Source organism: Rattus rattus, chromosome 2 (genome assembly GCF_011064425.1).
Source record: "Rattus rattus isolate New Zealand chromosome 2, Rrattus_CSIRO_v1, whole genome shotgun sequence".
Classification (NCBI taxonomy): Eukaryota; Metazoa; Chordata; class Mammalia; order Rodentia; family Muridae; genus Rattus; species Rattus rattus.
In genome coordinates, this window is record NC_046155.1 from 10,560,037 (window position 1) to 10,582,922 (window position 22,886).

The window sequence follows — 22,886 nt, forward strand, 5'->3', positions numbered from 1 at the left end:
TGGCTTGCATATGGCTATGCTGATGAAGGAAATGTCTCTCCTTCCCTCAGCAACCATTAATAAACTGTTCGCAGATCTCCAGGAGTGGTATGGCTTTATGAGCTCCTCCTGCCCCTTTGCTTTTTTTTTTTATAGATTTTAGGATTTGTTTTTGGGGTCTCACACTGAATTGGAAGCTTACAGATCCCACTACACTGGCTGGTTAGTAAGCTCTGGGCATCCATCCTTGCAGTCACAGAACCATGTTGTTTCACCTGCCTTTTATTCATGTAGGGGCTGGGGACCAAACACAGGTCCTTACACTTTCTCAGCAGACATTTAGCTCTTGGATCCATTTCCCTGGCTTTGGGGATTGTATTTTGGTTTATTAAAAAAATCTTAATCCAAAGCAAGGAGAAGAGGGAGGGAGGGAACTGGGAAGGAGAGGGGAAAGTGAGGGGCGGGGGGGGGGAAGGGAACATGATCAGGTATTGGTGGGGGCAGGAGAATGAATGGAAATATGCAACCTGTGGTGGTGGGGGGTTGGTAGGGGACCCTCTAGAAAGTACCAGAGACCTGGGAGGTAAGAGACTCTTAGGACTCAAAGGGAGGGTCCTTAAGTAAAATGCCCAACAGTGGGGACAGGGATCTTGTAGAGTCCACCTCCAGTGAAAGACAGGGCATCAAATGGAGGAATGGGGTTGCCATGCCACAGTCAAAAACTCTGACCCAGAATTGTTCCTGCCTAAAAGAACTGCAGGGACAAAACCGGAAAAGGGGCTGAGGGAAAGGAGGTCCAGTGAATGGTCCAAATTGGGACCCATCTCAAGAGGGAGGCTTCAAGGCCCGACACTATTACTGATGCTATCTTCCTCTGAGAGGTCCAATTAGCAGCTGACTGAGACAGAAGCAGATACTTATACCCTGATGTCCCCATTCCCTTCCCATCCCACCTCTCTCCTAGTTACCTATCTCCAGTCACAAGAGTATTTTATTCCTCTTTCTAAGTGAGATTTGAGCATCCTCACTTGGGCTTTCTTTTTGTTTAGCTTCTTTGAGTCTGTGGAGTGTAGCCTGGATAGCCTGTAGTTTATGGCTAATATCTACTTATAAGTAAGTACATACCAGTGGCTTATGCTCTAAGATCAAGAATCAACAAATGGGACTTCATAAAATTGCAAAGCTTCTATAGGGCAAAGGACACTGTCATTAGGACAAAATGGCAACCAACGAATTGGGAAAATCACACATCTTATAGAGGGCAAATATCCATTATATGCAATGAACTCAAGAAGTTAGACTCCAGAGAATCAAATAACCCCATTAAAAAATGGAGAACAGATCCAAATAAAGAATTCTCAGCTGAGGATTATTGAATGGCTGAAAAGTACTTAAGAAATGTTCAATACCCCTAGTCACCAGGGAAATGCAAATCAAACCAACCCTGAGATTCTACCTCATACAAGTCAGAATGGCTAAGATCAAAAACTCAGGGGACAACAGATGCTGGCAAGAATGTGGAGAAAGAGGAACACTCCTCTATTGTTGATGGGACTGCAAGGTGGTACAACCACTCAGTAAATCACTTTGAAGTTTCCTCAGAAAATTGGACATAGTAGTTACCTGAGAACCCAGCTATACCACTCCTGGGCATATACTCAAAAGATGCTCCAACATATAACAAGGACACATACTCCACTATGTTCATAGCATCTTATTTATAATAACCAGGAGCTGGAAAGAACCCAGATGTCCTTCAACAGAGGAACGGATACAGAAAATGTGGTACATCTACACAATGGAATATTACTCAGCTATCAAAAACAATGACTTCAAAATCAAATTCATAGGCAAATGGATGGAACTAGAAAATACCATCCCGAGTGAGAAAACAGAATCACAAAACACACACACATGGTGTGCACTCACTGTTAAGTGGCTATTAGCCCAAAAGCTCGAATTACCCAAGATACAACAAGGACGACCAAAGTGTGGATGCTTCAGTCCTTCTTAGAAGGGGGAACAAAAATATTCATAGGAGGGGATATGGAGAAAAAGTTTGGAGTAGAGACTGAAGGATGACCATTCAGAGCCTGCCCCACCTGGAGATTCAGCCCATATACCTACAGTCACCAAACCCAGACAACATTGCTGATGCCAAGAAGTGCATGTTGACAGGAGCCTGATACAGCTGTCTCTTGAGAGGCTCTGCCAGAGCATGACCAATACAGAGGTGAATGCTTACAGCCAACCATTGAACTGAGAATGGGGTCCCATTGGAGGAGTTAGAGAAAGGAATGAAGGAGCTGTAGGGGTTTGCTACCCCATAAGAACAATATCAATTAATAAGAGCTCCCAGGGAGTAAACCACCATCCAAAGAGTACACATGGACAGATCCATGGCTCCAGCTGCATACATAGCAGAGGATGACCTTGTTGGGCACCAATGGGAGGAGAAGTTCTTGGTCTTGTCAAGATTGGACCCCCCAGTGTAGGGGAATATCAGAGCCGGAAGGCAGTTAGGGTAGGTTGGTTGGGTTCCTCATAGCAGGAGGAGGACAGTGGATGAGATAGGGCATTTATGGAGGGGAAACTGGGAAAGGTGATAACATTTGAAATGTAAATTAAAAAAATCCAATACAAAAAAAAAAGGACGAATGACATCAACCACTTGTATTGAGGGAAGTAATACTAAGTGTAAAAACTGGGCCTTAGGTCATGTGGGTTTCATGAGACCAGATGTAACCAGTTATCATTCTGGTTGGGATTTTCTCTCTTTTATTGATTTCTTGGAAATGCTTCCAACTGTCTTGAAGGGACAGAAACCTTGCGGTGACAGAAGTCTCAAATGGATCGACACATTTCTGCTGAACGTTTTCGGGGATAGAGAATTTGCTGACTATGTATGTGATAGAGTCTTTGGAGGAGTGATGGATCCTGGAGATTGTTTCACAGTAAAACTGAGACATAACAAGGCAAATTCCAATCACATAACGTATGTATGTAGTATTCACAAGAGCTTTTGTTTTTATAAAATATTAAATAAAACATGAATATTTTAAAAACAACCTGGTTGTCTTTTTAAAGGGTTAAGTGAAGATAAATGAGCTCCTGTTGGGTTGGAGAGCTAGTTCAGTTGGTGAGGTGCTTTGTGAGCTTGAATTCGAATCTTAGAACCCATGCTGAAAAAGAGTTGTGCATGGTGGCATGTGCTTGTAGTCTCAGCTGAGTGAAGGGAGAGACAGGCAGATCTCTGGGCTCACCAGCCAGTGAGCTTAGCAGGTCCAGGCCAGTAAGAGATCCTGTATCAAAAAACAAAGTGGATAGCATCTTAGGAATGACACCTGATTCTGTGCTTTGGCCTGCACATATATGCTCATATACACATATACACATATGTACACATATATGAACTCTTAGGTTAGAGTATGGTCTTCTTTCTGTAGACTATATACCTCAATCTAGACAGGATTTGGGAGGTTTCTAGGGGCACTGGTGGCATTTTTAGCAACTTGTTACATCTTGGTACTGATCCGCCACTGCAGCATTTTGATGAAATGCTTTGGCATGCTTTGTTCCACATGCCATAATGATTCTCAGGAAACCCAAGGCTTCTGGGCTCATCTCCCACCAGTGCTCTGTACTGGCACCTGAAGGTAGGAGGGAGTCCTTTTACCTCTTGTAAACTCTGGATCTCAAGCTGGTCCATGGGCCTCCCTGAATGACTGGACAATGATGCCTTGAAATCCATGGATCTTGTCATGACTGTTCCAGAGCTGGCCAGCAAACCTCACCTCTGTCTCAAAGCCTAACAACGGGAAATGACATTCTCCTGCAGCACCCAAACCCTTTACAGATTCTCCTCTCATCCCACTTTAGAGACTGGAGCCATTCAAATGTCACTTTCCCACTGTGGGATGTCCAGGTAAGAGGGTGGAAAGATATGTGACTGGCTTCCACAAAAGGCCACAGGCTGAGTCACTAACAACAGTGGCAATATACTCTCTCACTGTTCTAGATCAAAATGCTATCAGAGTCAGACTTGTCACTGTGTCCTGCAGGCCACATGTCTCCCAGGAGAGCTGTGAATTTGGCCCAATGTAGATGACAATGTCGTGTTGCAATTTTCAAAAGTTGGATACCGCGAGAAGATCCCTTTATACAACTCTGGTGGTTTTCTGCTGCTCTCGGCATTTGACTAAGAGGTGCTTCACTCCAGTTCTTCTATCTCCACAGGTCTTCTCCCTTCCTCTCTCTGTCACCTCCCTTCTCTGCTTGCCTGACTCTGTCCAAGGCCTTAGTTTTCTAAGAGAATCAGCTGTACTGGATTAGGCCCCATCCTTACATCAATTTTACTTCATTCCCTCTGTAAGGATTATATTTCTATTAAAATTATTTATTTGCTGGGCACAATGGTACATACCTCTAATATCTTAGTGCTGGAAAGGTGGAAGCAGGTGGATCACTGTGAATATAAGGCCGCCCTGTGCTACTAAGTTCCAGGCCAGGTAGCACTACACAGTGTGACTTCGCCTCAAAACCAAAACAAAAAGTATTTATTCTGTTTGTACTTTAATGTGCATGCTACTGTACACATGGAGAGATCAGAGGACAACCTGTAGGAGTTCTCTCATTCTGCCACGTGGGTCTCAAGGATCAAATTCAGCTAGACTTGATATCAGACACCTTAATCTGCTGAGCCGTCTTACTGTCCCCAGATTTTATTTCTAAATAAAGTCTTATTTTGAGGTACTGGGCACTAAAATGTCAGCATCTGCTTTCTTTTTATTGGGGGACACAAATGCATCACAACATCTTATAGAAAGCTTTCATGGACTTTTTTATGGCTTAAGAAAAAAATGTATTAAAAGTGATCTCACTTTTAGGTTTTAGAGGTGCGCTCTTGTCACCAGTATTGGGAAACAGGAACTATTCCTTTTGGCCTCCTGAATCACCATGGTTACAATAATGAGCTAATAACTGATAACAGCCTGCTGATGAATTGCTATGAGTTATGTAGGAGCTATGCTGAGCTCTTTTAGTGACAAGCTATCATGTAGCCCTCTTTTCTACTCCATGGGCTGGGGATCACTCTGCAAGTTAGCAGTAGTGTAGGCTAACTTAGAGTCTTGCTTCCACTACAGCAGCACCATGCCTCTTCCAAAACTGGCATTTTCTTCTTTGTGATGAAAGGGTTCCTTCGTTTATAATGTTTTCCACAAATGGAGATAAAAATGAGCAGTCACCTTTACTTCCTGTCATGCCCCAAATCTTAAGGGTAGAAAAGGCTGGCAATCTACAGTGGGTGTGGAGGTTTGAATAAGAACAGCCCCCATAGGTTCACATATTTAGATTCTTAGGGAGTGGCACTATTTGAAAGGATTAGGAGGTGTGGTCTTGTTGGAGGAAGTGTGTCACTGGGGGGTGGGGGGAAAGCTTGAGGTTTCAAAAGCTGAAGCAAGGCCCTGCTGGCTTTCTTCCTGCTGCCTGTGGCTCTGAATGTAGAATTCTCAGCTCCTTCTCTAACACCTTGTCTGCCTGCAGGCTGCCATGTTTCCCATTACGATGACAATGGACAAAACTGCTGAGATTGTAAGCCAGCCCCAATTAAATGCTTTCCTTTATGAGAGTTGCTGAGGACATGGTGTCTCCTCACAGCAGTAGACAGTGACTAAGACAGTGAGGGAAGAGCCAATTTGTGATCACATTGCATCATTTATTACTGAACTAGGAGAAAGTGAGAAGTGGCAAGGACGTCACTGAAGGGCTCTTCAGTTAAGTCACATCATTTTCATCTTCTATTTTCTTTGGTTAGGAGTCTTCAGAGACATTTTCCAAGTCGAGTAGAGATGGTGGTTTTGAAGGTGGTGGTTCTGAGAAAACTAGGAAAAGTTGAGCAAAAAGATAGCAAATTGGTTATTAGTATCGTCTTGAGGATAAAAGGTTTGCCCTTAGTCATCAAGTCGAAACTAGACTAAATTACAACCACCTAAATGTAAAAGCCTAGAGCACGGGCGAGCTGAAACTCTAGGAAGACGGCAGTCTCTGTGTCTTGAGGCCAGACCCATGGATCTATGACCTAAGAGGTACTGCTTAATTATTTACTTGATTGGTTTTTTTTTTTTTTTTTTTTTGAGTAGAATCTCACTATGTATCTCAAGTTGCCCTGGAATGGACGATCCTTCTCGGTTAGCATCCCGAGTGCTGGGAGTATACATGTGTGCATCATTTCTACCCCACAGGTTTCTATGCATTGCAGCAAACCCAATACCTTCAAGTATTACACTTTTCAAAAGGACTTTAACCTTCTGCTATATTCTGGTGGTTGTATCAGATTTAGGGGTCTTGTATGCCATGCAGGAAGTCATGCTCTGCTGGCTAGTCTTAACTGTTAACTTGACACAACCTAGCCTCACCTGGAAGAGACTTTCAGCTGAGAAATGATCTAGATCAGACTGACTCGAAGGCACGTCTGTGGGGAATTGTCTTGATTACTAATTGCGGTGGGACTACCCACCATGAATGTGGGTGGCAGCATTTCATGGGCCAGGCCCTGGACTGTATAAGAGTTAAGCAAGCTGGTTGAGATAAACAAGAACACAAGGGTCCATGCTTTTATTTTTTTTTCTCTGTTTTTGACTGTGGACATGGTGTTTTAAGTTCCTGCCTTGCCTTCCCTGCAACAATAGACTGTATCCTGTAATTATAAGCCAAATAAACCCTTTTCTCCCTTAAGTTTCTTTGGGACAGGGAAGTTTTTCAAAGAAACAGAAATTGGGACTAGAACACATCTTAAGGGACATGGTATTATTGTTTTCCTGAGCAGCACTTTAAAGCTTTTTTCCCCCATGTATCCTTTACATGTAGTAAAGAATCTTTTGCTAAGCACACAAAAATCCCCCTGAGAAGATGAGTACTAATCATCTCTTAATCTACTGGAATTAAGTTTAAGTATTCAAAACTACAACTCTTGAGTGATAGGGGAACTATTAATGAAGGCTGAACCATCTATAGTCAGTCCTGTTGCCTGAGAAACTTGATTATAAAACTAATATACACAATGTATATTTTGACTTTCAAACTTCTGTTCCTTTCCTAGGCTGCATTATTTACATTTAGATATGCATAACTTAGATTGCTCGATTACTTATCCTTTTCTAATGCCTTGTCTTCTTTTCTGAATTCTCCTTGAATGGCCCAGAGGCAGGTGGGTTCCCTCAAAATCACCCTGCCACCACACTTTGTCTTATGCCAATCCAGTCCTCTTTGCTATTATTTAGTTCAGAGCTGGAGGCATTTGTGTCTGCAAGAGGGAGAGAGAGGCTTCCTATTCCTTCAGAGGAAGAAGAACCAATTTCTGAAGCATGTGACCAGGAGTTATGTGGTCTGAGCCATCTTGGAGCATGAACTGAAACAGTCTTAGGATACAGACGCAGATATGGGGGTGGGGTGGGGGTGGAGGTGGGGCAGAAAGAAGTCCTGTAGCCATCACGCCTAAAGTCTTCCTAACTTTGGAACTGTTGTTTTAACAGATGCATCTTCTCCTGACTGGTTGAATAATTGAGTTAGGGGTGAGCACCTATAAGTTGCTATAGAAAATATTCTAATGAATGTAATTATAGTAGGAATGAAGTATGACTGAGATACATTACTGTTAAAATCCTTCAAGGGCCCCCTGGTACCCAAGTCTAAAGTAGGCGTTCTTTAATAACTTAGTTAAATGCTCTCAGGACCTGGTCTCCATTTATTGCTCCGCTTCATCTCAGCAATTTGTTTTCATATAGTAGCCATCAAGACCTGTTATCCCTCTGCTCCCAGGCAGAATTTTAGGCTGATACAAGAATACAGTTATTTTTTATTTATTTTTATTTATTTTAAAAAATATTAGGTAAGCTGAACATATATGAAAACTATCATTATTGCAACCTATGTACACAATTAATAATTTTAGTGATTATGTCTCTAGTCTTATATTTTTGGTTGTGAGCCTAGCCTTTAACGGCTGAGCCATCTCTCCAGCCCAATATGTCTCTATTCTTTACCTAATAATGTAGTGTTTATTGATTAATTTTTATATGCTGACTAACTTTGAGTTCTTAGGATAATGCCTAATTAGCCATGGTGTATACACTTTTAAAATGGTACTAGATTGATTTGGTAATGAAAGCCTTCAAAAGTTTATTTTTATTTGCATGTAAGTGTGTGTGCCTGCTTGACTGTATATGCGCCATGTGTATACATTGCTCAGAGAGGCCAGAATAGGATGTTGGAGAGTTAAAGGTGGTTGGGAGATGTTGTATGTAACCAGTGGGAAGTAAACTGTGTCTTCAAAACTGACTGCCTCTTTTTTTTTTATTTTAAAATATTTTTATTATCTTAGTGATGAATATAGGTATAAGAGGAATGTAAGTCAATCAAAAAATTATGCTTAAGCAACAAGCTTGAAATTTTGCCTTCTCTTTGTACACAGTCCTATGTTTATCCTGAGATGACAAATAGAAGAAGAATGAATTATAAAAATTACGTAGACATATAGTTAATAATTGTCTATTCACTTCCGAGGTGTTTAGTTCTGGTGTTGTAAACATTGTCTATTTCACAGGAAATGATTTCTCTTTTCATTTAAAGACAAGAAAATCAATTGACACAGCCTCAATGAACTCACTCCAGTCACCCTACTCGGCTTCCTCTGTTTTGATATTTAAATGGATAAGGGTAAGGGACTAATGTCAACTCTAGATAGAGAGAAGTGTGACATTTTTATGCACCACCTCTGCCTCTTAACTGCTGAGCCATCCCTCTGTCTTTTGCTTTGGTAGATATTTTTGCTGCTGGTAGTGAGGGCTCTTGCAACTGTATTCCGTAGATTTCTCTGTTGTATTCTTTCCTTGGCCAATCAATTTATGCATGAAATTTGTTTTGTGTTTTTGATGGAGCATCCATCATTACCTAACCTAAGTTAAAAAGCATTATGCCTAGAGTTTCTTCTAAGAGTTTCACAATGTTGACTCTTAAGCTGAGGTCTTTGTGCATTTTGAATTAACTTGTGGAGCTTGTGTGGGGTAGTGATCTATTAGTTTCACTTTTTAGTTGTCCCTGTACCATTTGAAAAGATTACTTAGTCATTGAATTGGTCAGTGTGTTATCACAGCAACGGAGGCAAACGAGAGCATCTATCCCACTTGTTGGCATGTCATTGTTCCTAATAGCCACTTCAATATTTTTATTTCTTTAATATTGTTCTGTTCATTCATAATTCGACAAATGAAATTTGATCTTCCTTTTCCTTTTGTCCATATAGCTACAGGTTTGTTGGTTTGTTATTTTTTTTTAAAAAGAGAATACACTTTTGTTTTTCTTTGTTCTCTTTTTCTTATTGATATGCATGTATTGCATGAGGCATATGCATTTATTTTTATTTCGGGCTATTATTTTCATTTTTCACTTTAAGCTTAGTTTTAAAAGTCATTTTCTAATTTTTTCAACAGCAAAAAGTTGAGTTTTGCTTTGAGATTTAAAAAATATACGATTTACACCTACAAATGTCCTAAAAGTTCTCTAAAATCTCTTCTTCCCCTTTCCCCTTTCCTTCCCTCTCTCTACTCCTTCTGTGACCCCCATATGCACATTTTGGCACCCCATTGTCTTTCCCAGGTGTCTAATACACTGTTCGTTTTCTGCATTTGTCCTTGCTCTGTGCTACTGATGATTGAAATTGCCTATCTTCAAGTTGCTGCTTCTTCTTCCACCTCACGTCTTCTTTAAATTATTGTACTAAAAATTCTAATTTTACTGTTGTAGTTTTCTGCTCTGGGATTCTGACTTTTTTTAAAAAAAGAATTCAGTTTATTTTATTTTAGGTTAGGTGCTGCTATAATTTTAGTTTTTTTAAAGGTTGTTTTTATTTTTTTTTAAGTTGAAAATACATTCTTCTTGTATACAATACACTCCAATCAGAGTTTCCCCTCCTTCCACTCCTCCTATTCCCCCTATTTCTCTCTCTCCCAGATCTACTCCCTCTCTATTTCTCTTCAGAAAAGAGCAGTTCTCCAAGATATATCTTGGATATCAACCAGCCTTGATATCAAGTTGTAGTAAGACTAGGTGCATCCTCTTCTATTAAGGTTGGACAAGGCAGCCCAGTAGGAGGAAAGGGTCCCAGAGTCAGGCAATAGAGTCAGAGACAGCCCCTGCTCCTACTGTTAGGAGTTCCACAAGAAAACCAAGCTACATGCTCAAGTGACAGCTCAGCTGGTGAGGATGTGGAGCAAGGGAAACACTCCTCCACTGCTGTGGGATTGCAAACCTGTACAGCCACTTTGGAAATCATTATGGTGGTTCTTCAAACAAATTGAGAATCAATCTACTTTAACACCTACTTATTTTAGCTGAATAAAACATCTCATGTTTAAGTCTAAGGTCTAGACTTACTTAGAAAAAAATTAATTGACTTATTTTTCTCCATTTGGGAAGAACATTCTTTGCTATTCATTTCCATATCTCAGAATGTTTTGGCTCTAAGCTCCATATTTAAGGTAATATGGCAAAGTGGGCTAGTGATTGGGTATAGATTTCTTTAATTGCCTTGATCTAATAAAATTCCTAGCCTTTGTTGAGGGGTTTTCTTTCTTTTCAGGCTCCTGTGATGGCCAGAGGTTGATGTTGGAGTGTTGTTCTACACTTTATTGGTCTATTTATTTTACAGTGTTTTTCATTGAAGTTGACAGTTGATGTTTCTGCTAGACTGACTGATTAGCTATCTCTGTCTCCCAGGAAGGGTCACAGACACCTACTAACATATCCACCTCTTTCCACATGTGTGTTGGGACTGGAATTTAGGTCACCATGTTTGTGTAGCAGGTGCCTTGCCCTCTAACCCATCTCCCTGGTCTCCGTTACTCACTTTCGTTTGAGGGTACTTTATTTTTACGCGATGACACGAACCAGTGGAGCACTGTGATTGCAATAATCAACTCTGAGATGGTACACAAGACAGAAATTTGTAGAAGCATCATGCCAGCCATCTGAATGAGAAAAGAAACATTCCACATGTGGAACAAGTCATTTGAAAGCAGTGCAAGAAAAGCGTTTTTTTTTGGGTCAGAATGCACCATTTATCCTTTATAGTTCCAAACAATTATGATTATTTCAAGGTAGTGGCTTTCTTATTTATGAGGTGAATCTCTTGCTAAACACTTTAATTATGTTAACAGCTTCCCAACTTTTACTTCTGTTTTACACATGATGGGGCTGGAAAGGAGAGAAAGCAAAGCAGTACATAGTTTACTTCATTTTTCTCAGTCCCTCACCTTTAAAACATTTTTAAAAAATTTCTTTATTTTACATTTTGACTGCTGTTTCTCCTCCCTCTCTCCTCCCCAGTCCCTCCCCACTCTCTCACCCGCCTTTATTCCTCCTCCATTTCTTTTCAGAAAAGGGCTGACCTCTGTGGATATCAACCAGCCTTGATATCAAGTTGTAGTAAGACTAGGTGAATCCTCTTTTATTAAGATTGGACAAGGCAGCCCAGTAGGGGGAAAGGGTCCCAGAGACAGGCAACAGAGTCAGAGACAGCCCCTGCTCCTACTGTTAGGAGTCCCATAAGACCAAGCTACACAATATATGTGGAGAGGGCATGCAGGCTCCCTGGTTGTTAGTTCAGTCTCTGTGAGCCCCTCTGGGCTCATGTTAGTTGTTCATGACCCCTATGGCTCCTACAATCCTTTCTTCCCCCTTTTCAAGGGATTCCCCAAACTCTGACTGATGTTTGGCTGTGGGTCTTGCCATCTGTTTCCATCAGTTGCTGGGTGAAGCCTCTCTAATGACAGTTGGGTTAGATGCCTATCTATGATTCTCAGTCCCTTTTAATGGGTTTGATATTATGATTATGTTTTATGCTATTATTCTAAGTATATTTGAAATTGTATGTTCTGTTTTTTTTATTACAGCCTTCATGAAGTGAAATCATTCTTTCTTATGGGAAGAGTGAGATCTTACCAGTGGAATAGGTCATTCTGATAGAGACAGATTCTTTTGGGTTCCCTTGTTTTTTCCCCAGAATGAATTGTGTTTAGAACATCCAACTCTTTTTTTCAATAGCTGATACTTGTCTGGTTTCCAATAGGGAAGCATTTAGTTTATTGTATATTTTAAATAGGTAGATGGACTTAATCCAAAACATCAGTGTGCTGGCTAGTTTATGTCAACTTGACATAAGCTTGAGTTACTAGAGAGAAGGAAGCCTAAATTGAGAAAATACTTTTTATAGGATTGGGTTGTAAGCAAGTCTGTGTGACATGTTCTTAACTGGTGATTGGTGTGGGAGGACCCAGCCCATTGTGGGTGAGCCACCCTTGGGTAGGCAGTCCAGGTTCTATAAGAAAGCAGTCTGAGCAAGCCATGGGAAAGAAGCCAATAAGCAGCACTCCTCCATGGTCTCTGCATCAGCTTCTGTTTTAAGGTTCCTGCCATGATTGAGTTCCTGTTCTGATTTCCTTTGATTATGAACTATGATGTGGAAAAGCCAAATAAAACCTTCTCTTCCCTAGTTGCTTTGGCTATGGTGTTTCATTACAACCATACTAACCCCAATGATTAGTGCTGCCAAATTCATTAACAAGGATTTCAAAGGTGATAATCAACAACAAAGCTGACAGCCCTGTATATGTGTGTGTGTGTGTGTGTGTGTGTGTGTGTGTGTGTGTGTTTTCTTGGTTGTTTTCATTCTTGTGTCTAATCTCAATTGGAATAAAAGACTGGAGAAGCAGACAGCAATTTATTGGCCTCCTCTACTTGTAGTCCAAGGACATTGTGATAAGTAACATAACATGAATGATTTTTCAACCAGAAATTAACTGTCTCATAGTTACAAATCAATGTGTTGGTAGGACCATGCTTCTCCTAGTTGCTCTAAGGAGAGCACTTCCCTCTTTGGATTTGGGAAGCACTATTCCCGTGTGTCTTTATATTCACATAGCCACCTTCCTCAAACACCCTCTTATAAGAGTACCAGTAATATGGTCTGCCCTTCTCCAGAGTTACCTTAGTTTAGCTTAACTAACATTTGCGCATATTAAAAAAAACCCACAATTCAACCTATAATTTTGCTTCTAGATCCTCCAAATTGATGTCCTTTCCAATGTGCAAAACATATTCACCTCATCTCAACATCTTCTCCAATTGTAAGTTATTACAGCACCAATTCTAAGTCTAAAATCTCCCTAAATACCATGCAGTCAAACTTTAAATTCTTCTTGAAATCAATTGGAGGAAAGATTTATACTGTGGTTTAGTAGGGACCAAAATTTCTCTGTCCCCATGTACTCACAAAGCCAGAAAGAAGTAGTTCACGGTCAAGATCCAAGCTGGAGTAGAGATACATCCCAAAGTGGGAAATTTAAAAGGAAGGAAAAAAGCTCCCTGCACCCAAATCCCATAGGAGAGAGAGCTGGACCCTCAGAAGTGCTGACACTCCTGAGAAATCAGAGGAGACTGCCCTCTACCCACATTCCAGACCCAAGAGGGAATTGCCTAGTGCCAACTGTGCCCCCTGGGCACAAGGACCTAGGAGCAGTCAGGGGCAGGACCCTTCTGATTCCTAGATGCCTAGAGCTGAAAGACAGTCGCCAGGAGCGCATACACACTTGAGAGCAGAGGTAAGACCCACTTTTATGCTCGAAGTGACCTGCCTGGTGGATTCAGGACACACAGAGGCAGAAGTCCTCTGGGTCAGGGCACTTCCCCTTTCTAGCTCTCCCTGGAACTGAACTGATATCATCCCACAGTTCCCTGCACCCGAATCCTGTGGGGAAGAGAGCTGAACACCCAGAAGGGCAGACATCCTGAAACCGCAGGACAGACGACCACTTCTGCACACCTCTGCCCACATCCCTGGCCCAAGGGGAAACTGCATAATGCCTCTGGACACAGGAACATAGGAACAGTAAGCCACCAGTACCTGCAGTTCCGGTCTGTGCCCAGGACTGTACAGAACCGACCAAACAACTCCCTGTACCCAAATCCTGTGGGGGAGAGAGCTGGGCCCTCAGAAGTGTGGATACTCCTAAGAAATCAGAGGAGACTGCCCTCTGCCCACATTCCAGACCCAAGAGGAAATGGCATAGTGCCAACTGAGCCCCTGGGTGCGAGGACCTAGGAGCAATCAGGGGAAGGACCCTACTGACTCTTGCCCACGCCTAGAGCTGAAAGGCAGTTACCAGGAGCACCTACACACCTGAGAGCAGAGCACCTGTTCTCAGGAAAGGCTGAAAGAAAACAGGAAAACAGTTCTTCAGGAGTGCTGACTCAGAGGCCTACAGGAGGGTCAAGGCACTCTCAGAAACAGCAAGACAAGCAAACCCCAGAGACAACACAGTGGTTAGAGGTAAGTGCAGGAACCTAAGCAACAGAAACCAAGCATCATCAGAACCCAGTTCTCCCACCAAAGAAAATACTGGATAGCCAAACACATTGGAAAAGCAAGATTTAGATTTAAAAATCACATTTTATGATAATGATAGAGGACTTTAAGAAGGACCTAAATAACTACCTTAAATAAATGCAGGATAACACAAGTAAACAAATAGAAGCCCTTAAAGAAGAAACACAAGACTCGAACAGCAGACCCCCTCCCCCCCGCAGTCCAGACACCACCCGGCCGGACCTGAAGGGAATCGGTCAACAGTTCTCTGCACCAAATCCCGTGGGAGGGAGAGCTAAACCTTCAGAGGGGCAGACACGCCTGAGAAGTCAGAAGAGACTACACTCTGCCCACATTTCTGACTCCAGAGGAAAACACCTAATATCACCTGGGACCCCGGTGCACCAGGGCTCCGGGAAAAGGTGGCACAGACCCTCCTGGTTGCTGCCCTCACGGAGAGCTCAAAAGCATCCCCCCACGAGCAACGTGAGCCACGGGACCACAGATAAGACCAACTTTTCTGCTCCAAGCAACCTGCCTGGTGGACTCAGGATACAGGCCCACAGAAACAGCTGAAGACCAGTAGACAGGAAAGACTACATGCCCAAAAGCAGAACACTGTGTTCCCATAACTGGCTGAAAGAAAACAGGAACACAGGTCTACAGCACTCCTGACACACAGGCCTATAGGACGGTCTAGCCACTGTCAGAAATAGCAGAATAAGGTAACACCAGAGAAAACCTGATGGCGAGAGGCAAGCGCAGGAACCCAAGCAACAGAAACCAAGACTACATGGCATCATCGGAGCCCAATTCTCCCACCAAAGCAAACACTGAATATCCAAACACACCAGAAAAGCATGATCTAGATTTAAAATCACATTTGATCATGATGCTGGAGGACTTCAAGAAAGATATGAAGAACTCCCTTAGAGAAACACAGGAAAACATAAACAAGTAGAAGCCTATAGAGAGGAATCACAAAAATCCATGAAAGAATTCCAGGAAAACACAATCAAACAGTTGAAGGAATTAAAAATGGAAATAGAAACAATAAAGAAAGCACAAAGAGAAACAACCCTGGATATAGAAAACCAAAGGAAGAGACAAGGAGCTATAGATACAAGCAACACAAACAGAATACAAGAGATAGAAGAGAGAATCTCAGGAGCAGAAGACTCCATAGAAATCATCGACACAACAGTCAAAGAAAATGTAAAACGGAAAAAGCTACTGGTTCAAAACATACAGGATATCCAGGACTCAATGAGAAGATCAAACCTAAGGATAATAGGTATAGAAGAGAGTGAAGACTCCCAGCTCAAAGGACCAGTAAATATCTTCAACAAAATCATAGGAGAAAACTTCCCTAACCTAAAGAAAGAATTGCCCATAAACATACAAGAAGCCTACAGAACTCCAAATAAATTGGACCAGAAAAGAAACTCCTCCCGTCACATAATAATCAAAACACCAAATGCACAAAACAAAGAAAGAATATTAAAAGCAGTAAGGGAAAAAGGTCAAGTAACATATAAAGGCAGACCTATCAGAATCACACAAGATTTCTCACCAGAGACTATGAAAGCCAGAAGATCCTGGACAGATGTCATACAGACCCTAAGAGAACACAAATGCCAGCCCAGGTTACTGTATCCTGCAAACTCTCAATTAACATAGATGGAGAAACCAAGATATTCCATGACAAAACCAAATTTACACAATATCTTTCTACAAATCCAGCCCTACAAAGGATAATAAATTGTAAAGCCCAACATAAGGAGGCAAGATACACTCTAGAAAAAGCAAGAAACTAATCATCTTGGCAACAAAACAGAGAAGAAAGGCACACAAACATAATCTCATATCCAAATATGAATATAACAGGAAGCAATAATCACTATTCCTAAATATCTCTCAACATCAATGGTCTCAACTCTTCAATAAAAAGACATAGATTAACAAACTGGATACGCATTGAGGACCCTGCTTTCTGCTGCCTACAGGAAACACACCTCAGAGACAAAGACAGACACTACCTCAGAGTGAAAGGCTGGAAAACAACTTTCCAAGCAAATGGTCAGAAGAAGCAAGCTGGAATAGCCATTCTAATATCAAATAAAATCAATTTTCAACTAAAAGTCATCAAAAAAAGATAAGGAAGGACACTTCATATTCATCAAAGGAAAAATCCACCAAGATGAACTCTCAATCCTAAATATCTATGCTCCAAATACAAGGGCACCTACATACCTAAAAGAAACCTTACTAAAGCTCAAAACACACATTGCACCTCACACAATAATAGTAGCAGATTTCAACACCCCACTCTCATCAATGGACAGGTCATGGAAACAGAAAGTAAACAGAGACGTAGACAGACTAAGAAAAGTCATGAACCAAATGGACTTAACAGATATTTATAGAACATACTATCCTAAAGCAAAAGGATATACATTCTTCTCAGCACCTCATGGTACTTTCTCCAAAATTGACCATATAATTGGTCATAAAACAGACCTCAACAGATACAGAAAGATAGAAATAATCCCATGCATCCTATCAGACCACCATGGCCTAAAGCTGGTCTTCAATAACAATAAGGGAAGAATGCCCACATATACATGGAAGTTGAACAATGCTCTACTCAATGATAACCTGGTCAAGGAAGAAATAAAGAAAGAAATTAAAGACTTCTTAGAATTTAATGAAAATGAAGGTACAACATACCCAAAATTATGGGATACAATGAAAGCTGTGCTAAGAGGAAAACTCATAGCTCTGAGTGGCTGCAGAAAGCAACAGGAGAGAGCATATGTCAGCAGCTTGACAGCACATCTAAAAGCTCTAGAACAAAAAGAAGCAAATACACCCAGAAGGAGTAGAAGGCAGGAAATAATCAAACTCAGAGCTGAAATCAACCAAGTAGAAACAAAAAGGACCATAGAAAGAATCAACAGAACCAAAAGTTGGTTCTTTGAGAAAGTCAACAAGATAGATAAACCCTTAGCCAGACTAACGAGAGGACACAGAGAGTGTGTCCAAATTAACAAAATCAGAAGTGAAAAGGGAGACATAACTACAGATTCAGAGGAAATTCAAAAAATCATCGGAGCCTACTACAAAAGCCTATATTCAACCAAACTTGAAAATCTGCAGGAAATGGACAATTTCCTAGACAGATACCAAGTATCGAAGTTAAATCAGGAACAGATAAACCATTTAAACAACCCCATAACTCCTAACGAAATAGAAGGTCTCCCAACCAAAAAGAGCCCAGGTCCAGACGGGTTTAGTGCAGAATTCTATCAGACCTTCATAGAAGACCTCATACCAATAATATCCAAACTATTCCACAAAATTGAAACAGATGGAGAGCTACGGAATTCCTTCTATGAAGCCACAATTACTCTTATACCTAAACCACACAAAGATCTAACAAAGAAAGAGAACTTCAGACCAATTTCCCTTATGAATATTGACGCAAAAATACTCAATAAAATTCTGGCAAACTGAATCCAAGAGCACATCAAAATAATCATCCACCATGATCAAGTAGGCTTCATCCCAGGCATGCAGGGATGGTTTAATATAGGGAAAAACATCAACGTAATCCATTATATAAACAAACTGAAAGAATAAAACCACATGATCATTTCATTAAATGCAGAGAAAGCATTTGACAAAATTCAACACCCCTTCATGATAAAAGTCCTGGAAAGAATAGGAATTCAAGGCCCATACCTAAACATAGTAAAAGCCATATACAGCAAACCAGTTGCTAACATTAAACTAAATGGAGAGAAACTTGAAGCAATCCCACTAAAATCAGGGACTAGACAAGGCTGCCCACTCTCTCCCTACTTATTCAATATAGTTCTTGAAGTTCTAGCCAGAGCAATCAGACAACAAAAGGAGATCAAGGGGATACAGATCGGAAAAGAAGAAGTCAAAATATCATTATTTGCAGATGATATGACAGTATATTTAAGTGATCCCAAAAGTTCCACCAGAGAACTACTAAAGCTGATAAAGAACTTCAGCAAAGTGGCTGGGAATAAAATTAACTCAAAGAAATCAGTAGCTTTCCTCTACACAAAAGAGAAGCAAGCCGAGCAAGATATTAGGGAAACGACACCCTTCATAATAGACCCAAATAATATAAAGTACCTCGGTGTGACTTTAACCAAGCAAGTAAAAGATCTGTACAATAAGAACTTCAAGCCCCTGAAGAAAAAAATTGAAGAAGACCTCAGAAGATGGAAAGATCTCCCATGCTCATGGATTGGCAGGATTAACATAGTAAAAATGGCAATTTTACCAAAAGAGATCTACAGATTCAATGCAATCTCTATCAAAATACCAATCCAATTCTTCAGAGAGTTAGACAGAACAATTTGCAAATTCATCTGGAATAACAAAAAATTCAGGAGAGCTAAAACTATCCTCAACAATAAAAGGACTTCTGGGGGAATCACTATCCCTGAACTCAAGCAGTATTACAGAGCAATAGTGATAAAAACTGCATGGTATTGGTACAGAGACAGACAGATAGACCAGTGGAATAGAATTGAAGACGCAGAAATGAACCCACATACCTATGGTCACTTGATTTTTGACTAAGGAGCCAAAACCATCCAATGGAAAAAAAGATAGCATTTTCTGCAAATGGTGCTGGTTCAACTGGAGATTAGCATGTAGAAGAAGATCGATCCATGCTTATCACCCTGTACAAAGCTTAAGTCCAAGTGGATCAAGGATCTCCACATCAAAACAGATATACTCAAACTAACAGAAGAAAAGGTGGGGAAGCATCTCAAACACATGGGCACTGGAGAAAATTTCCTGAACAAAACACCAATGGCCTATGCTCTAAGATGAAGAATCGACAAATGGCATCTCATAAAACTGCAAAGCTTCTGTAAGGCAACGGATACTGTTTTTAGGACAAAATGGCAACCAACAGATTGGGAAAAGATCTTTACCAATCCTACAACAGATAGAGGTCTTTTATCCAAAATATACAAAGAACTCAAGAAGTTAGACCACAGGGAGACAAATAACCCTATTAAAAATGGGGTTCAGAGCTAAACAAAGAATTCACAGCTGATGAATGTCATATGCTAAGAAACACCTAAAGAAATGTTCAACATCTTTAGTCATAAGGGAAATGCAAATCAAAAGAACCCTGAGATTTCACCTTACCCCAGTGAGAATGGCTAAAGATCAAAAACTCAGGGGACAGCAAATGCTGGCGAGGATGTGGAGAAAGAGGAACACTCTTCCATTGCTGGTGGGACTGCAAACTGGTACAACCATCTGGAAATCAGTCTGGAGGTTCCTCAGAAAATTGGACATTGAACTACCTGAGGACCCAGCTATACCTCTCTTGGGCATATACCCAAAAGATGCCCCAACATATAACAAAGACACATGCTCACTATGTTCATAGCAGCCTTATTTATAATAGCCAGAAGCTGGAAAGAACCCAGATGCCCTTCAACAGGGGAATGGATACAGAAAATGTGGTACATATATACAATGGAATATTATTCAGCTATCAAAAACAATGACCTTATGAAATTCATTGGCAAATGGTTGGAACTGGAAAATATCATCCTGAGTGAGGTAACCCAATCACAGAAAAACACACATGGTATGCACTCATTGATAAGTGGCTATTAGCCCAAATGCTTCAATTACCCTAGGTGCACAGAACACATGAAACTCAAGAAGGATGATCAAAATGCGAATGCTTCACTCCTTCTTTAAAAGGGGAACAAGAATACCCTTGGCAGGGAATAGAGAGGCAAAGATTAAAACAGAAACAGAAGGAACACCCATTCAGAGCCTGCCCCACATGTGGCCCATACATATACAGCCACCCAATTAGACAAGATGGATGAAGCAAAGAAGTGCAGGCTGACAGGAACCAGATGTAGATCTCTCCTGAGAGACACAGCCAGAATACAGCCAATATGTAGGCAAATGCCAGCAGCGATCCACTGAACTGAGATTGGGCCCCCTGTTGCAGGAATCAGAGAAAGGTCTGGAAGAGCTTGAAGGTGCTTGAGACTTCATATGAACAACAATGCCAACCAACCAGAGCTTCCAGGGACTAAGCCACTACCAAAAGACTATACATGGACTGACCCTGGGCTCCAACCTCATAGGTAGCAATGAATAGCCTAGTAAGAGCACCAGTGGAAGGGGAAGCCCTTGTTCCTGCCAAGATTGAACCCCCAGTGAATGGGATTGTTGGGGGTGAGGGCGGTAATGGTGGGAGGATGGGGAGGGGAAAACTCACATAGAAGAGGAGGGGGAGGGGTCAGGGGGATGTTGACCTGGAAACCGGGAAGGGGAATAATAATCGAAATGTAAATAAGGTAATAAAGATAAAAAAAAAGAAAAAAAAAAGAAGAAACACAAAAATCCCTGAAAAAATTGTAGGAAAACACAACCAAACAGGTGAAGGAATTAAACAAAACCATACAGGATTTAAAAATGGAAATAGAAACAATAAAGAAAGCACAAAAGGAGACAACCCTGGATATAGAAAACTTAAGGAAGAGACAAGGAGTCATAGATATGGGCATCACCAGCAGGATACAAGAGATAGAAGAGAGAATCTCACGGGCAGAAGATACCATAGAAAACATCGACACAATGGTCAAAGATAATGCAAAATGGAAAAATATCCTAGCCCAAAACATCCAGGAAATTCAGGACACAATGAATAAATGAAACCGAAGGATAATAGGTATAGAAGAGAGTGAGGACTCCCAACTTAAAGGACCAGTAAATATCGCCAACAAAGTTAAAGAAGAAAACTTCCTTAACCTAACGAAAGAGATGCCCATAAATATACAAGAAGCCTACAGAACTCCAAATAGATTGGACTGGAAGAGAAATTCCTCCCGTCACATAATAGTTAAAACACCAAATGCACAAAACAAAGAAAGAATATTAAAAGTTGTAAGGGAAAAAGGTCAAGTGACATATAAAGGCAGACCTATAAGAATTACACCAGACTTCTCACCAGAGACTATGAAAGCTAGAAGATGCTGGACAGATGTCATACAGACCCTAAGAGAACACTATATCCAGCCAAACTTTCAGTTACCATAGATGGAGAAACCAACAAAACCAAATTTACACAATATCTTTCTATAAATCCAGTCCTACAAATGATAATAGATGGAAAACTCCAACACTAGGAGAGAAACTATGCCATACAGAAAGCGAGAATATAATCTCCTTGCAATGAAACAAAAAGATAGCCACACAAACATAATTCCGCCTCTAAAAATGAGAACAACAGGAAGCGACAATTACTATTCCTTAATATCTCTCAACATCAACGGACAAAATTACCCAGTAAAAAGACATAGACTAACAGTCTGGATACATAAAGAGGACCCAGCATTTTGCTACATGCAGGAAACACACCTCAGAGACAAAGACAGACACTATCTCAGAGTAAATGGCTGGAAAACAAGTTTCTAAGCAAATGGCCTGAAGAAACAAGCTGGAGTTGCCATTCTAATATCAAATAAAATTGACTTTAAACCAAAAGTCATCAAAAAAGATAAGGAAGGACACTTCATATTCATCAAAAGAAAAATCCACCAAGATGAACTCTCAATCCTTAATATTTATACTCCAAATACAAAGGCACCTACATTCATAAAAGAAACCTTACTAAAGCTCAAACCACACATTGCTCCTCATACAATAATTGTAGGAGATTTCAACACCCCACTCTCATTACCATGGAAACAGAAATTAAACAGAGACATGGAGAAACTAACAGAAGTTTTGAACCAAATGGATTTAACAGATATTTATAGAATACTCCATCCTAAAACAAAAGGATATACCTTCTTCCCACCACCTCATGGTACCTTCTCCAAAATTGACCATATAATCAGTCACAAAACAGGCCTCAACAGATACAGGAAAATAGAAATAATCCCATGCATCCTAACAAATCACAATGGACTAAGGCTGGTCTTCAATAACAACAATAATGACAGAAAGTTCACATATACATAGAAGTTGTACAATGCTCTACTCAATGACAACTTGGTCAAGGAAGAAATAAAGAAAGAAATTAAAGACTTCTTAGAATTCAATGAAAACAAAGATACAGTATACCCAAACTTATGGGACACAATGAAAGCAGTGCTAAGAGGAAAACTCATAGCTCTGAGTACCTGCAAAAAGACACAGGAGAGAGCATATGGCAGCAGCTTGACAGCACATCTAAAAGCTCTAGAACAAAAAGAAATAAATAAACCCAAGAGGAGTAGAAGGCAGGAAATAATCAAATTCAGGGCTGAAATCAACCAAGTAGAAACGAAAAGGATTATACAAAGAATAGAGAAAACCAGAAGCTGATTCCTTGAGAAAATCAACAAGTTAGGTAAACGGTTAGTCAGACTAATGAGAGGTCACAGAGAGTTTATCCAAATTAACAAAATCAGAA